Source organism: Pleurodeles waltl, chromosome 5 (genome assembly GCF_031143425.1).
Source record: "Pleurodeles waltl isolate 20211129_DDA chromosome 5, aPleWal1.hap1.20221129, whole genome shotgun sequence".
In the NCBI taxonomy this organism is placed as follows: domain Eukaryota; kingdom Metazoa; phylum Chordata; class Amphibia; order Caudata; family Salamandridae; genus Pleurodeles; species Pleurodeles waltl.
Genome location: NC_090444.1, coordinates 1,251,600,515 through 1,251,617,347, shown reverse-complemented (window position 1 = coordinate 1,251,617,347; position 16,833 = coordinate 1,251,600,515).

Below are 16,833 nucleotides of genomic sequence, written 5' to 3'. Positions count from 1 at the left end.
CAAACACATCTTCTTCAGCCACACCTCCGCTCTACACTGGACCGACCACAGCTGTGTCCACTTCACATTCCGACGCGAGACCCGCCACCTCCGCACTCAACCCATCCCTCGTCGACAGTGGAACAAGATCCCCGAAGAGCAACTCTTCTCCGCACTCGCCGCCAACCAACCCACCCTCACCACCGACCCCAACGACGCAGCCCTCAGCCTCACAAACTGGATCTCCAACTGCGCAGACAACCTTGCTCCCCTCAAACGCACGCATCGACAGACCAACACCAAAAAACCTCTCTGGTTCTCTGACACCCTCAAAGAATCAAAGAAAACTTGTCGCGCCCTCGAGAAGGCCTGGCGCAAGGACCACACCGCTGACAACATGACCGCCCTCAAGAACGCTACCCGCGAACACCACCACCTGATCCGAGCTGCTAAAAGGAACTTTTTCACCGACAGACTGGACAAAAACAGCCACAACAGTAGAGAACTCTTCAGCATCGTCAAGGAGTTTTCCAACCCCAACGCCAACGCCGTCACGCCCTCACAGGATTTGTGCGAATCCCTCGCCACCTTCTTCCATCGCAAGATCAGCGACCTCCACGACAGCTTCGGACACCAGACCCAACCAAACACCACCGAACCCGCACCCCCGGCCATCACCCTCAACAACTGGACCCACATCAACACTGAAGAAACCAAATCCACCATGAACTCTATCCACTCCGGCGCCCCTTCGGACCCCTGCCCTCACTTCATCTTTAACAAAGCCAACGACATCATCGCCCCGCACCTCCAGGCCGTCATCAACTCTTCTTTTTCTTCTGCTACCTTCCCCGAATGCTGGAAACACGCCGAAGTCAACGCCCTACTAAAGAAACCTACGGCTGACCCGAGCGACCTGAAAAACTTCCGCCCCATCTCTCTCCTGCCTTTCCCAGCCAAGGTAATAGAGAAGACCATCAACAAACAGCTGACCACCTTCCTGGAAAACAACAACCTGCTCGACCCTTCACAAACCGGATTCCGAACCAACCACAGCACGGAAACCGCCCTCATCTCAGTCACAGACGACGTCAGAACCCTGATGGACAACGGTGAAACAGTCGCCCTCATTCTCCTCGACCTCTCGGCTGCCTTCGACACCGTCTGTCACCGCACCCTAATCACCCGCCTCCGCTCCACCGGGATCCAAGGCCAGGCCCTGGACTGGATCGTCTCCTTCCTCTCAAACCGTTCCCAAAGAGTTTACCTCCCTCCGTTTCGCTCAGAACCCACCGAGATCATCTGCGGCGTACCTCAAGGCTCATCACTCAGCCCGACACTCTTCAATGTCTACATGAGCCCCCTCGCCAACATCATACGCAAGCACGACATCATCATCACCTCCTACGCCGACGACACCCAACTTATACTCTCCCTCACCAAGGACCCCGCCAGCGCCAAGACCAACCTACAAGAGGGTATGAAGGACGTCGCAGATTGGATGAGGCTCAGCCGCCTAAAGCTGAACTCTGAAAAAACGGAAGTTCTCATCCTCGGCAACACCCCGTCCGCCTGGGACGACTCCTGGTGGCCCACGGCCCTCGGCACCGCACCGACCCCCACAGACCACGCCCGCAACCTCGGCTTCATCTTGGACCCTCTTCTCACCATGACCAAGCAAGTCAACGCCGTGTCCTCCGCCTGCTTCCTCACCCTCCGCATGATCTTCCGCTGGATCCCCGCCGACACGAGAAAAACCGTGACCCACACCCTTGTCACAAGCCGCCTGGACTACGGCAACACCCTCTACGCTGGGACCACAGCCAAACTCCAAAATCGCATGCAACGCATTCAAAACGCCTCGGCCCGCCTCATCCTCGACGTACCCCGCAACAGCCACATCTCCGCACACCTGAGACACCTGCATCACCTTTCGACTTCTCACCCACGCACACAAAGCCCTCCACAACAAGGGACCGGAATACCTCAACCGACGCCTCAGCTTCTACGTCCCCACCCGCCCCCTCCGTTCCTCTGTCCTCACACTCGCTGCCGTCCCTCGCATCCGCCGCTCCACGGCGGGTGGGAGATCTTTCTCCTTCCTGGCGGCCAAGACCTGGAACTCCCTCCCCACCAGCCTCAGGACCACCCAGGACCACTCCGCTTTCCGGAGACTCCTAAAAACCTGGCTTTTTGAGCAGCAGTAACCCCCTCTATCCCCTAGCGCCTTGAGACCCGCACGGGTGAGTAGCGCGCTTTATAAATGTTAATGATTTGATTTGATATCATTCAGACAGACATGTCCCGTTTATATCATGGGCAAAGTCAGTTGCATTCCACCATGCAGTTAGGTTGGACGTTACAGACTTTGAAAAATGGCTGAGTTCCATGGAAGTATATTAACGGTAGTGAATTGTTCTCTGCTTTCAATTTGTCCAGGGATCAACAGGCAGTGGCTAAAAGGGAAGCGAGTTTCACCATGCTTCACATAGAGAAGTTAGAAAAGTTGCCTTTCACAGTTGCAGAAAGTCCTTCAACGGTTTGGCTCCTACATGGCATCATTAATCTGCCCATTTCCATGTTTTGAAATGCCTGAAACATCTTGCTGTGGGCAGGTATGAGCGACTAGGCGATAGCTATATTAAAGAAGAGTGGGAGTTGCCATTTGAAAACAAATGTCTGAACGGCGAAACAGAGGTCTTTCTCAGCGGAAGCAAATGCGAGACTACTGTTAGTCATTCAATGATCTGCAAGCAGGTGTCCCTTCATGGCCTTTGCAATGCGAGGGTCACAAACTTGGCTTGTTTTCTGAAGGGTACTCCCGTCCCTTTGATTCGACCAGCATTCAATGTACTTTCCAATGGCAATTATGTGGTGCTGAGCTACCAAAGCTGTTACGGTATGTGACCAGGAATTGCCTACACAATTTTGGTCTCTAAGGTCGATACGTGTTGGACAAGTTTTATACCCCCCACACAAGAGATAAAAATATCAGACATGGGGCCTCACATTGATACTACTAATGTAAATTATGACAAGCTGAGCAGACTAAAGGCTCTACTGTTTCAAAAACAAGTTGCGTTGACATCAGCTAGAGAGACATACGCTCTCCAGATTGCGACATCATCAGCCGAGATACAATCCCTATTAAATACCAACTTCCCCAAGCGCTTTGGAAAGCTGGTATCCAGAATTTTTAACGCCTCGAGCACTACTGAAATTGTTCATTTCTTTAAGGCTGTTGGGTCTGGATTTGTGTCCATCTTCCAGACGGTCTTCGGAATCATTCCATCAGCCATCCATTCACTCTTTTCAAGTGTGTTTGTCGGGTTTCCTATAATTTTGGCATTGATTGGCGGAATACTGCTGCTATTTCTTCTGATTCGCAGTGGTTGTCTCTTTCCAGCTACACAATGCAATGGCACCACTGCCACCAGCCCAACTGTGCCGTGAACGGAGCGTGATTGGTCATTGTCATTCCGACCACACCTATGGTGCGTACAACCAGTCTTTTGCTGCGTAAGGTGCCTCTTCAAACACTTCCCTACAGTGTCTTGCTGTTACGCCCGTGCATCCCGTGGACCAAGCACTGCTGATGTCCCCAATGAGGTTTCATTCACGGTCGTGTCCCTTGAGACTAAGGCCGATTCGCGAGGCTACTTATGAGCCACCCTTGGTGAACGATCTGGCTATTTTTGGTGCTGTGGAGAGTGCCATTCCTGCAGGTGGACCTGCACAAGAGACTACTTCGCACTTCTGCTCCGTGGACTAGTCTGCCTATCCTGTGATTGATTTAACATCTGATGATGTGGCCTCTATCCTGAGGTCCTTTCCATTCGATGGCTTTGAAGATGCTCTTCAAGATCATGACTATTGTTAGATAATTTGATGATTGGCTTATACTACCAAATTCAATATTTGCATCCCGTGCTCTTACTTGGCCTGCTGTGCTTGTCATGGTCAGCATTATGCCTCTTTGTAGGTTTTTTTTTTAGCTATTTTGGGTTTTAACATGTTTTTAAATATTATTTTTACCTTGTTTTATGCTTTTAGTCCAGAGCGCTTTTTAGCATTTGGGTTCATTCACCTTCGGTGGCATCATGACTATGGCGTCATACTTGATACGGCAATGGGGAGGGTGTAGTGAATCCTAGTTTGTTTTAATGGGAAACAGGAGTTAGCTTAGCCTTTGGCTTGCATACTCGTGCCCCTGTCACCTAGTGACTTTTACCGTACTTAGCTTGCTCTGTTTTAGAGCATTTATTTAATTAAATCTTTTAAGATGGCTGCCTTGTTTTTACTTAGGCCCATGTTATAGTTTTTCGTTATCAGTGAGATATAACTGTAGGTGTTCACATTGGGTAGTTTCCCTTTTCACACCATCAAGGGAATTTTTATATAAATTACTGTCCCAAGCATGTCATCTATTGTTTGGGAACAGACTTATGTCAGGGGTCCTAGCAGATCTGTATAATACTCCTCACTTAAACACATGGTCAGAGGTATTCCGTGCAGATGCCATCGCTGCTATCGAAGCTGCATGTTGCCTTGACGCTGACCCGGTCTTCGTGTCCCTACGAAGTCTGAGCTAGAGACCTCATTCCAAGGTAACAAGGGTTGGGGGGCTCTTCTTATGGACATGGCATTGGCAGATTAGGTTTAACACTCCTAGCTCTCTTTTAGGTTAGAGATTAGGTACATGACATTAGGGTATTAGGACATATCTCATACTTCATGTCATTGCAAGATGGTGGGGGTCTTTGTATTAGTGACTCTTGTCTTTACCATTCTGTTTCTTGCACTGTTCATTATCCTAATCATTGCAGCCCATGCAACTTATCGTAGACTGCAGTTTTGTTAAATAAAACTTATTGAAACCTTACTGCATCTTCTTCATTGCCTGTGTTTGAATGAGACGTCGTTCATGTGAGAAAGGGGTGATCTCCGTTTAACCACAACACTCCCTAAGATGCCACACTCTGGAGTCCATGCGTAAAGGCTGCCACAAATCACCTTTTACTGTTTGGGTTTTTGGTGAGGTGCTGCTTATGAACCTGGAGGGTTGGGACGACAGCTGCGACTTGTAGGACTGGAATAGTCACCTACAAACATAAGTACGGTCATCCTTAAACCAGCAGTCTTGCCTAGAGCAAGAGTCAAACTACGGCAAGCTCTGTCTCACTGTAATAGAAAATGTTCCAACTAAAATGAAAAATATGTCTGAAATTACAGATATTCCTGTTAAATAATGAGAAACGATGCCTTATTTAAGAAGTAGACTTATCAGGAAAAGTCATTGCTTAACCTCATTATAATCTCTACATAACATTAAAGTATTGTACAAAGAGTGTCAAACGATAAACAATTAAAAAAATATATAGATTTGTTTTGACCAAAAAATAGACATTAGACTTGGACATAAACTTGGCAAATACACTGGGTTTACCACTCTCATTAGGCTGTATAAGAAAATTGGCATGAACATTTACAAGTACACATTGTGCAGTCATGGTTAAAAACATGCTTATAACACAGCAATTTATATAATAAAGATACTGTTTGTCTCATATGTTTCATTTAGGTAACAGTAACATTTTAAAAAGATTGTAAGACTGCACAGGGTCACACAACAAAGAGAAGTAACCTCTCATTGTAGGGGTAGGTGGTTTCACTGTTTAAAATGTTACTGGTAATGCATCCTGATTTATGTACTGTAATGATGTCTCTTCAGCTCTTTCATACACTGCTTCAGTGTTGGGACAGCCCGTTGGGATATAGGGAAGGGCACCCAAATCACAGTTGCTTAGATGGAGAACTACTTCTTGCAAGTTTAAAATATATATCTTTTTTTATGTCTGTAGTCCAATTGTGCACTAACTGAAGGTATGCAAGAGCCACCAGAGATGCTGAACTTCTCATCCAGAATGGTGTAGTGATCTCTGTGATATTTTTGTCTGTGAAGCATATGGGTTTTAAGGTCTTGCAGGTTGGCAACAGCAGCAATGGAGTTCTATCAGAGCTGGGTTGATGTGGTCATACTTTTTTACTTGTGATGTAGTGGATGATGCATGTAGCATGATCTTAAGGTAGAGCAGTGTCTGTCAAATCTTGATTATCACATACTGCCTTTTATTTACCGGTTAAATGTGCAAACAATATTATTTTTTAATACTGTGGCTGGCGATAACACCACACATGAAATTGAGAAAGTCCCTTCTAGCAAATAAAAAAAAAAGTCCAGTCAACAGCAAAACTACCAATTACAAATGGGTTATGTGTTGACAGATCTATTTTGGAAAATAAAATAGAAAACATGAGCACTGCCAAACAATTGTGGATGCTACAAAAACACCTTTGCTAAAACATGTGGAGGCCATGCAATCAATTGATGAAAATATTACAATTCTCATAGTTGAAGTGAGAAATTGTTGCAAAATGGGTTCTCCCCATTTAGTACACCTGGATTTTTTGCTTTTTGGATCACCTGGTTCTGGACTTTTTACTGTGGGTGAGTCTTACTACATGTGTCTCATCCACGGTAATCACGACAAATGGACCATGCGTGTTTGCCGCCAATGTCAGCCTTACACTGGTATGGTAAGGGACACTTGGCCAGTTACATGTGAACAGTGTGTGCATGTCAAACTACTGTAATGCACAGAGGTTGCTTTTTATGTGGCCTGAAATTATATATATTTTTTAAAAGCACACAGATACACTATGTTCATTTTAAAATATTTTGATATAATAATGTTGACCCTGAATACTGATAAAGGTTGATATGCTTTATTGACATTAATAATTGCATTTACACATGATTATTATTGATTGTTGCATTGACACACACAATGATGGTGTTGTTGACATGGGGTTTACTGTTCTTGTAATATGGTGAACCCCTGATACGGTCAATAGGCCTGTTTTATCTAAAGTGACCTCCCGCCAATATTGTGATTTACTAAGGGGAGAACATCAACTGGAAGTAATTTTGACGCCACTTTGTGTCTCAGCATATAACACAAAAAAGGCACAATACAAAGACTACATCCAAGCCACTTACATAGGAGTGGCACAATACAAAGACTACATACAAGCTACTTACATAGGAGTTCTTTTTACATTTTTCATGTTACATTTTCAACTTTAATTTTACTTCCCCTTAAAAGTCAATAGGAACAAAAATGTTTGTCTGATTCTGCTGCACTGTACCCCCTCGTGGTTCCCAATGCTGAAAATGATCATTTCAGCATTAAAAGAACAACAAAACTACAGCTGTCGTTCTTAATTGCTGTCATGTATAGTATTAGCACTAGATATACAGAACTGTTTTTGTGCAGCTTGTATTACCAATTACCTTTCTAGGCTGTTCTGCAGAAACAGCATTTGCGCAGAGTGATGAACCTCATGGCAGGGTAGACTCCAGCCTGGGGGCCCCACAAAAGAGGTACAAAGAGACCTGAGATATATGCTCCTAGCTATGAACAGCCACAAAGATAGTGATCAGGAATTCTGGCCTCACATCAAGAATTATTCATACTTTGAGTGAGAAAGACTGCAGCATCCCCACTCCAGCTTTACCCCTGCCATGTACCAATTGACCGTGCTACACAAAGAATATTCAAGAGCTCCTCTCAGTAAATTGAATGTCTACAGAAGCCCTGACTCCTTTGTCCCCAGTTCAGTGTCTCCTTAATCCTGCTTCAGGAATGTCAGCAGTGCACTTCTATTGTCTTTGAAAACAGGCCAGAGACTTACAAATGAAGTCCTCAGGCCTCCATTACTCTGCTTACCTTATATGTACCTTGCATCTGCTACACTGGCAAAGAATGAGGGTAGGTAACAAAACAAGTGTAGCATCTGCCTGAGCACTGATGAGACACCCTCAGCCAATGCCAAATAACGCGGTTGTAGTGAGTGAGTAAAAAAACAAAATTAAAAAATTACTTTTAATAAAGAATAATAAATGAAGATCATTAAATAAGACCTTTTCTTTTTTTCTGCTTCAGCTCCTCTTGTGCAGACAGACCCTGTCCCAAGGGTCACATACTCCAGACTATGTTCACAAGAGCTGCCCGGAGGTTGGCTCTTAAAGAGAATGCTCTTAATGTTAAAATTATGTGTATACTCTGACTCATGTTTTAAGACGTCTGCATAATGTTTTTCTTTCTACAGTTCACATCCTTAGATTGCTTGCTATCTCACATAGGTCTCCCACTATACTCCTAAAATCCTGCATGATAAAAATGACATTGACTTACTTCCTCTTGATTCCTCTCCTTTCTTTCTTCAGAGGGACTCTTTTCTACCTCTGCATACCTTCTGTTTCTGAGTTTAGTCTCTTCGCAGCCTCATGCCTCCCTGTCTTAATCACTCTGATTGTAATTCTGCCAAACCTCTTCTGCTTTAAACCCTTTCCATGACCTGACATTATATAATTCCTACCGGCCTACCTATCACATCCTCCACTCATTTGAAACCACATAGCTCCCACTAAAGATCACATCTAACTGGGATTAACATAATATATTATTTAATTGTTTTCTCTTGACAGCAGATGACTAACCCTAATAACCAACATTTAACCGCTAAATTAACCACTAATCTTGTATTCTGGATTAGCATGCAACTCGCCATAAATCACTTCAATGCCTCTTCAGGGATACTAAGCACTATATAAATTCAATTACGATATCACTTGATTACCAATGTACATCAAATGCTCTGCTCCTCTTTCCTCTCTCTCTGACTTTATGCTTCAAATCACTTAATGAACGGTTGACTTTTACAGAAACGAAGACTCTTTCTCCAGCGTTTATTCAGGTGAATTGTCTATCTGTCATTGTTGATTTGCCCATGATACTGTTCTTTTGTGCCAGAAACCTTGGCATACTTTTTAGTCACCTTGAGGGTGGAATCATTTGTGTTTATCACTGGCACAGTCAAAAGGTACTACTGCTGAACAAATCTGCCTTCACTTTCCCTTCCTCGCTTCCAAAGCTCTATCAATAAACTTCTCCTGAGCAGAATCAACCCCGTAACATCTTCTTGGTAGTTTGCACCATCTATATTTTGGTCCTTCTGTTTCCTGTGGCCTTTCGTTGTAAGTGCCTAGTCCCCCCCCTATCATTTGTGGGCTATCACCTCGCTCCCATCAAGACATCCCTGGCTTAAATCACATCCAATTTCACCTTAAAAACAGTCTAATGACTGATCACCACCCACCAAGAGCAGACTGGTCATCAACTCAGTCTGGTTACTCCAATGAAGCAGGGGTATCCCACATACATCCAGGAAGACAGTATTTATGACAGCTTTTTGAGATATCCTTACACAATACATTTACATACAGTTAAACTTATGGAACTATTTACATAACCATTGGTAATCCTGATAATCTAGCTTGGACCAATGGTGGATACGCCTGCAATATAGACTTTATGGTCACTGCACTGCATGTGGTCACATTCCTCTTCATTAGCTGCACCAAAGTATTGTTTTCCTTACATTGTTGTGACGGCAAACACATTGTGTACTGCACCTTCCTTCACTCAGAATTTTGGTAAAGAGATACTGGATCCTCATGGGTATTATGGTCCAGTTCACACTTGTCGAGCAGGCTGCATACTTCGGCTACTTGAATCACTGAGGGCCAAAATCATCCCTGCCAAAAATGCTCGAACCAGCTGTCCACTGCAGGAGATGTAGAGTAAGGCTGGGCCATAAAAGCTTAGTTGGGTCATTGAAGGTCATCCTGATCTGAAAGTTTCCCTTGCCCCTGCAGCCCTCTTCAAAAATGCCAGAACATCAAAATAGCCAATTGATCCTAGAAACATTCTAGTCCATCCCTGCCACACAGACCCTCACCCTGTTTCCAGCTTCCCCTACCCTCCACCAGGTGCTTCCCCTCTGAATTTAACCTATAAAGGATGTAAATGAACGCAGTGTATGTCTTGTCTCGCCCACCACCTCTTTTCGCTGTCTTTCTAAGTAACAACTGAGCTTGTTGGTAGCAGGGTTACTCTTTTAAATAAATGTGTGACGTTTTAAAAATAGAGTGAAATATAGACAGTATAATTTGGTAAAGTGCTTTACAGTCTGTTCCTAGGGTTCCATGTGCACTCTGAAGAATCTGCTAGCAGTAGCATTAACATGACTCGGGATGCAAAAAGCTGATTGAAAAGAAATATGAAGCAGCATTGATTAGTGTATGGCAATGCCTTATGCAAAGTATTTAAGAAGCAACCTTCAGAAAACATCCCCTGGTCCTCCCAGTTACATGCAAATAGTTGCCCAAGTGACAAAGCAAAAATAGTTTGTCATATTCCAAAAAGGTGAAAATACAAAACAAACAGCTTGAATTAAACAACACAAAAAACACTGGTTATCAACAGGTTGGACTAAGACGTGGTATTTACCATACCCGATAAGTACCACTAGCAGATAGTTAGGTACCAGGAACAGCAAACCACATGCTGTAAAAATTTCCTATGCTAATTTATCTATGCAGCAATGAAGCACAGCATAAAGTATTTGCTTATTGCACCAAATTCTGCATGTTTTGCCTTTTTGGGGCATTTCCCCAGTTTAAGACTGTCAGGTTTTGGTGCAGTAAATGCACATTTCACAAATAATTGTAAATTTTGCGAGCATAAACATGAAATAGGAGTTACCACACATATAACAACTTAATGAACCACCATAGTGAGGTCTATAATCAGAGCCAGTCACTTGGAAATTACTAGAATGGTGGTGCAGGAATTAGACGGCCCGTGTGGTTTCAGAATTTCTTCTGTGATTGAATTACATCTAATAAACATCACCTCCTCGTCCATCTTCCTCGGCACATTCCTTGGCTTGTAAGCTTCAGCTCCCTCTCACAGAAGTTCCACAAGCCAAAAACGTAAAAAATCATCTTTTCACTGTGTGATTGGCATCTTACAGAACACACCGCCTCATTATCATGTGAGGTATTTACACTAAGCTGAAAATATAAGGATGCAGTGAGTGAAATATCATAATTGCAATGAGAAATTACAATTGTTTGCCCTGAAGAATTTCAATTTGCTGAAAAGGAACTAAATGCATTTGGCTGTGGCTGTTATTTTTGATGTGATAAAGAATAAAGAAAAAAATATCAATCTGCAACTGGGACATTTGGTTTTCTTATTGCAAACTACAGTCTACAGTGAGCCCTTCATCAGTTGAATGTATGAAAGTACAAATTCCTGCCCATATTATAGCTTCCTTCCTGCCACCCCCCCATCAAACCACTCAATACAGAAACCAACCCTCCCCACTTCATGTCTTTTCTGATGAAGATTCGAGTCAAAACGTCATAAGCAGAATATTTGACTATGTTTATTGAATGTTTGGTTTAGATCTTATTCAAGTAGCACCGCTTGATTCATATCATACTTAAAATGTACGTCTGAGGTCCTGCTGTAGTGGACTCACAAGCATGAGTATACTGCAAGCATCTGCTATAGTGGCGTCTGCATTCCACATTCACAAGAAAGTCAGCCAGTAGCAGATCACAACCCCAACCCAGAGTATGCCCCCTACTCCCCCCATATCTTGTTGTGTTTCTTTGAACAACCTCAGGCAATATAAATGGACTTTTCAAGTTGAGCGCACCAGTCGACTCCCATTCTCCATTCCACCAAGGACAAGGCACTTGGAGGAGGTCCATCTCAGAGCAATGTCCCTTTTGGCAACCAGTGTGGCAATACCTACAAACATGCGTGCAGTCTGTGAACTTCACACCTCGTCAACTATTCCCAGCAGGGCCGCACTGGGTGTCAGAACCAGCTCCCGCTCCAGAACCCCTGAGAGCTCATCATGCATGCACGGTCTTTACATAGAGATGACAGGGCAAGCACATACAACATGATAAGCCAGCCGGTGCTGCAGAATAGCAGAAGCAGGCAGATGGGAACTCTTACTAGCACACTGCAAGCATATTGGAGTAAGGTAGGTTATATGAAGATAATTGAACTGAATCATTCGGAGGCGTGTGGAGACAGACAACATGCATGGGGCTAGCCTAGCTTCCTTCCAATCTGCCTCATCAAGCTTGTCAACCCACTGCTTTCATCGGAGCAAAAGCATGTCAAAACCGTGTGGGGCATTCGCAATGAGCATCGGCAGACCGGGGAGACTGCTCTACTACCAAGATGACCCATCATCGTCTTGGCCTCCAGGGGATTAAATTCTGGTATCTCAGTTTCTGGTGGAATGTTAGCCAACAATGTGTTCCGTAGCTACAGCTATTTATGGAATTGTGTCTGATTAATCTTGTAGCAAGCCTGCAGGTCTTGGAAGAACAACATGTTTCCCCGCCCAAATGTCTCCGAGGGCCGTGATGCCAATTGTGTCCCATTTATGAAAGCCCTCCAAGCCAGATGAGTGGTGGAGGAAGCATTCCCTCCACAGAGGAGTCATCCCTGCCAACCTTCCAATCAAGCCCTAAAACCGCAATGCAAATCGCCAACAAAGGAAGATCACACAAGTGAACTAAGGCAGGCTGCCGGGTATTGGAGCACCATACAAAATATCCTGAACGCAAACAAAAGCTAGAGAGGAGAGTTCCCCTCAATATGCAGGATCATCCCACCTACCGCTAAACCAGTCTTTAACAACGGTTAATTGGGAGGCCAGATAGTAGCATCAAGGGTCCACCAGACCTAGCCCACTGTCATATGGAGATTGCCGACCAAAGGGAAACGCTACCTTGGAGCAACTGCTTGACCAAAGAAAGGAATGGAGGGTTGAGGGGGAAATCAGGCATGGAAAATGCTGAAATATGTACAGGAAGTGAAGAAGAATCAACATTTTGAAATGGGCGAGTCGGTCCATCAGGTGCAGGGGAAGCAGAGACCAGATCTGGAACTCACTTTCCATATGGGAAACTAGCGGAGTCAGATGAAGCTGTCTTGTAAGATCCGGGAGATGTGAAATCCCAAATATTTGAGAGACATCACACCGGAATACCAAATTGCCAGAGATGTGTGCCGGTGTTGCCTCTAATCAGGACCGGTAAAGATTTGGCAGTGTTTACCCGGAGGCCTCTCCGAATAATGTAAGAATTTCGAGACAACAGGCCCCAAAGTGTGAGTTTCAGCCAAGAACAACAAGATGTCGTCAGCTTAGAGAGCAATCCTCTCCTCTGGCCCTCCATCCTAAGAGCACCCGCTGAGCAGGGCATCGCAAGGATTGAGCTTTTCTAAAGGCTCTATTGAGAGGGCGAATAGTAATAGGGCCAGGGAATAATCCTGATGTGTACCACTCTGGATAGGAAAGAGCTCCAACAGGGATCTGTTGACCCAGACCTGTGCATGGGGTTGGTGAGAAAGGGCACCAATAAGGCACTGCATGTACTTTCCCAGCCCCACCTGCTCAAGGACTTCCCCCAAGAAAGGACCAATTCACAGTTTTGAATGCCTTTGCAGTCTAGAAGAAGCAACACAACTTGGGATAGAATGCACCCAATCTGGATAATGCTATGTGGTCCCTTTGGGTGCAGTGTCTTGTGCTATGCCCGGGCACAAAGCCACACTGGTCGCAATGGATAAAGTGTAGTAGAGCGGGTTGTAACTGGTTGGCCAGGATTTTAGCAAAAGGTTTGATTCAATGTTAATCAAAGAGATAAGCCTGTATGAGGAACACTTATCGAGGGATGTCCCGGTTTAGGAAGGACTGCTATGGGCGTGATGTCTAATTCAAGGGGGAATGCACCCTGAATGGCCACTTCAGCCAAGAGTTTAAGCAGGAAGGGGGGTTGATTCAGTATGGAACCGCCTGTAGTACCCAACAGGGAAACTGTCGGGTCCAGGCATCTTGCAGCCGGCAATTCTGACAGAGCAGAGGAAATCTCCTCTTCAGTAACAGGCTGGTCCAATACCCCGGCAAGGGAGGAGGGGATATTAGGCAGCAGAATATCACATATTATTGGATGTTCAACCTCCCGGGGGGGGACCAGGTCTGTGAACATACAGGTCCTGGTAGAGGGTCGCAAAGGCTTGCAAGATATCGGGGGTCTGGGACAGGTGACAGCTGCCCGCTACCATCAGGTGGGATACAATGGCAGAAACAGTATCATGGGTAACAAGCCAATAAGGAAACTTCCCAGACTTATTGCCATGCTTGTAGATATTACGCGTTCTTGCCCACTAGCACCGACGAGTGTCAAGGGCCAGTGTCCGTAATTTGTACCTGGCCGCTAAAAGTAATCTTGCATGTTCGAGGTGCAGGGGCCAGGGTCCTGATGCTTCAGAGTATGGGCCTGGTTCTTAAGGGCAGTTATTTGTGCCACCTTTGCTGTTCGGCCTGGCACACAGGCCCCTTCGCCACACCCTGGATCACTGCTCTACCAGATTCCCACTGCGTGGCCGCTGAAGAAACCTAACACTGGTTATTTCAAACTAGGCCTGTATCTCGGGTAGCAAGCATTAAGATGCTAAATGGGCCTCAAATTCCGGTCTGTGGTGCTTACCGTCATAGTAACGAGGGCATGGTCTGGTATTTTTCTTGGGAGGATGGCTACACAGTCCACTTGGTATAAATCTGTGGCCAGCAACAAGAAAAACCCAATGCAAAATTCAGTTTTGTGTGCGGCCGAAGAATAGTTATATATCCAATCCTCAGGATGCTAGAAGTTTGCAAGTATTGAAGACACACCCTTGGGTGAGAGGGCCAGAGGCATCTAGGTCAAGATTAGGTACCATGTTGAAGTTGCTGCAGAGGATGGTGACTTCCATTGGCAGACCCGCAAGCAAGGCGATCAGCGAGGAGAAAGTTCCTGCAGGAGTTTGGTTAGGTTAGTAGATCGAGAGAAAGCTGTAGTGACGGCCCTAAAGGAGGCCCTCTCCTGCCACGTAATGCTGGTGACGGTCTACGTGTGTGTTTGATACAGTCAAAGGAAAACCGCTATGAAGCAAAATAGCCAAGCTCCTTGAACCCCGAATGAACCCCACATGGAACAACCTATCATACCCATAACATCAAAGAAAGGGACAGTGGGTTCCTAGCAGGTGAGACTCCTGAAACATAAGGACCACTGGCTTGAAAAGCTTAGCAAAGCGCAGAGCAGCAGTGCTCTTGATGCGGTCCAGGAGGCCATTCACATTCCAAGATATCATTTTAAACAAAGGCATGGCAGGCTATGGTTGTGATGTAAGACAGCGCTGATATAAGACACGGTTCAGAGCATAGATGCGTGGGGGTGCACAGGACCCAGTGTGTCACATATGATATGCAATGCACGAGCTGCAGATATCAGTGGTGGATGCAATACAGACAATGAAAACCCCCCAAACAACAAAGCATTCCATATGGTCCCCACCAGCCCCATATTTTCACCCCTGAAGCATCTGTTGCCCAAACTGGACCTCAACAGAGGCAGAAAAAACAAAACAGAAGAAAAAAAGAAACAGAAGGGGAGGTATTTAGTGAGCGCATGAAGCCCAGTAGAGCCCCATTGAGGAGGACACCATTCCGGAGAAAGTAATGGTAAATATAGCAAACAATTACTACGGAGCGGAGCAAACCGCAGCAAGGGACATCTGCCAACCTGATGAGCCCCAGGAGCATGGGAGCGGGCCTATACAAGATTCAGTTGGGAGGATACTCTTTTGGGGGAGTGTGATGGCGTGGCCCCACTCATTCGGCTGTCAATCCCCCCTATCCTTGAAGTAGGGGGCTCTGAATCAGAGCCTGAAGAACCTCCCTGGCCACCATCATGGTTACAGGGTTTGGAGGAACAGGTCTTCTGCCTCTTTGGAAGCTTCTGTGGGGGGAACCAGCAGTGCCCCTGTGTGGACCACCACTGGGTCACGGTCAGTCTAAAGGAGCATGTGGGTCTCTCCACTGCTCAATCCACTCCCAGGATTGCTCAGGGGTCTCAAAGAAAAAACACAGAGTTAAAGAGGTCTTTAAGCTTTGATGGAAAGAAGAACATATATTAGAGGTCCACTCACCAGAGCACTTGCTTGACTTCTGTGAAGGAGTGGCATCACAGTTGGACAGCCCTAGTATAGTCTAGGAATAACACGATGTAGGTGTTCTGGAAACAGAGCTCTCACAGTCCTCAGTCTTCTCTAAGGACTGCATCCCTGTCCTGAAAATTGAAGATCTTGGCAATCAGGGGCTGTGCTAGGGTCCCAGGGAGTGGGCGCTGGACCAGGGATCTGTGGGCCCGGTCCACCACAAACCCAAGGCGAGAGGAACAACTTCGGGACCCACAAGCTAAAACAGTCCTTCAGAACTTTTTCAGCAACAGGTGTCTCTGCGCTCTCTGAAACCCACATTAATGCAAATTATTGCAGTGAGCATTTCTCTGCGTCTTCCACCAGCTCCTCCAGGACGGGCGAAGTCAAAAGTCCGGACACCTGCCGCTTCAGGATGAACACGTCTTCCTCCACAGAGGACGCCTGGTGCTCAGCTTTGCAGACTCTGGCAGCAACACTGTGGGGATCCTGGCAAAGGAGCACCATGTCCATCTGGACCTCGCTAACCTAGTTATCCACAGCCACTTTCGAGTCTTGTGTGCCATTAAGGATAGTAGCCAGGTCAGGCTGAGCGTGTCCCAAGGAGTCTGCTGCCTCAGAGAGGCCCCCAGGCTCCATCTGCACCCTAGTGAAGCACTCCATTTTGGTCTGAGCAGGGGCAGGCCATGGGGCTTTGTCTTTACCCATGGCAAGTAGTAATAAGAGGCCAAATCCAGAGGTTTGTGGAAAAGTGAAGACCCACCATGTAGCCCATTTACCAGTAGGCAGCATGAGCAGCCGGATGCAACAGGTGTTGGAATGGAGTGGGTAGAGTTGCTGGCAGCAGAAGGATGAAGTATAGCCATGGCCC